This window comes from Enhydra lutris, unplaced genomic scaffold, assembly GCF_002288905.1.
Source record: "Enhydra lutris kenyoni isolate GAN:26980312 unplaced genomic scaffold, ASM228890v2 scaffoldscaffold112, whole genome shotgun sequence".
NCBI classification, from domain to species: domain Eukaryota; kingdom Metazoa; phylum Chordata; class Mammalia; order Carnivora; family Mustelidae; genus Enhydra; species Enhydra lutris.
This window is the reverse complement of record NW_019154196.1, coordinates 1,212,947-1,214,919: the sequence shown is the minus strand read 5'-3', so window position 1 is coordinate 1,214,919 and position 1,973 is coordinate 1,212,947.

The following is a 1,973-nucleotide window of genomic DNA, read 5'->3' as shown; positions in this document are numbered from 1 at the left end:
TGCACTCAGATAGATATATAAAATATATCAGATATATAATAAAATTATGCTATGTATAGTTTTATATTTCCCTAAATCTGATAGTTGTATACATATTCTCATTTTTTAATAGTTAAAAATATAATTCTTATGAACATTATTTAAATATCCCTATTATTTTACCATACTAAAACAATTCCCATAGTAATTTTATGTTATTTTAAATACAATATTCCTTGAAATTTTTACTAACCTAAAACAATGCTGAGAAAAATATCTATGTAAGACAATCCCCAGGTTCTATATGATGAATTAGTTTTATTAAGAAAATACTATTTATTTCAGAATTATATATTGTAGCTACCTATGAAAGAGCTACCCTTACATGTCAGTCAGCATTTCTGGTCTTATAACTTTCATCACAACATCATCCATTTTTCTGGTCTATAATTCAGCAAGAAAAAAAATGTGGGGATCTAATCTCAATTTAATTTGCATTTGTATTACTATTTCTTTCTTTCTTTCTGTAATTGTTTCTTTGTAAAAATGTTCCATTTTTCAAACTTGGAATGTTTATATTTTTTCTGCTAAATATATAAGAGATTTATATATTACTGATCTTTAGCTTTTGGTATGTCATATAACCAGATAAATTCTCTAATTAAAAAATATTTTAGTATGATTTATGACTTTTTTTCTTCTAAAGTTCTTTTTTTTCTTTTTGAAATTCTAATTTACTTTCTGTGGCACTTTTTTCATTGTCTTTGTTCATATAAACCTTTATGTACACATTCGTCCACCTATTTTAGTTTTTCATTTTTATATCTAACCTTCAATCGGTTTCATTTTGTAAATATAAAAACAGCAAAATTATTACTAATATGTTATTAAATTTTCAGAGAATGTTACAGAAATATTATCTCCTCACTGAATCACAAAGATGATTTTGCTACCTATACTTTCTATAAACTTTGATGGTAGCAGAGTAATTGAGGATTCAGTGTTGAGTAAGAAGCACACATTTCATTTTCATGATTTTGGCCCAAAGTTACCCAAATGTTGATCAGAACACATATATTTCTCTCTTGTTCTCACTTCTTTCTATATTTCCTCTGTCTCTCCTGTTTTTATCAGATTATAGCATTAGACATTTTCACTGTTGTCCCTAGTAGATTTAATTAATAAATATGTTTATTTTAGATCTAAATAGGTTGTAGCTTCCTTCAGACTATCCCTGTTTCATATTAACACAAAAATTCTGAAGATGTGAAATAATTTAACTCTAAGGTTTGTTGTAACAATATTTAACAAATTAATCCAATACCTAACTTTTTATACCTTTTTAATATAAGGGTTTTAAAAATACACTGCTGTGATATGAAAATGAGTTAGTGTGCAGTAAAATCTCTGCAACAAAACAGTCAAAAACCAGAATTAAATTTGTATTATGTAATTTTATCATAACTTTTATAATGAATTGACAACACAGGATCTTTGAGGCTATATAGAACACACTAAGAATTTGTGCAGTTTCAAATATAGCTTATTCAACTAAGTTACAGAGATCTAAGTTTCCTTTTTCTTTATTTTCTAACCATTCCACCTCAAAATGTAAGTAGTTTACCTGTGTAGGAAAACAGGTAAGTGGTTGAATGGGAAAAATATAAGCCTGTCCAGGAGCCATCTACTTACCTTCCATTCACTGAGTTTTCTCAGACTTCCCCACTCCAAGTAACTCTCCAGTTAAGTATATAACATCATGGAGTTATTAGGAGATGTCAAGAAAAGCTGTGACCAATTTTATTTCAATTGAAGGATAGAGTAAAATGAATATAGTTGGAATGGGGTATCTTGGAGGTCCCTGGAGGATCTATTCTTATAGATAATTAGCTTCTAGTCCAAAATGTTGCAAAAACCTAAAGAATGATGACAAAAATACTTCTTTACTTCCAACGAATGAACTGATCTGCCACTTTAACTGTTTTCAGTCACTT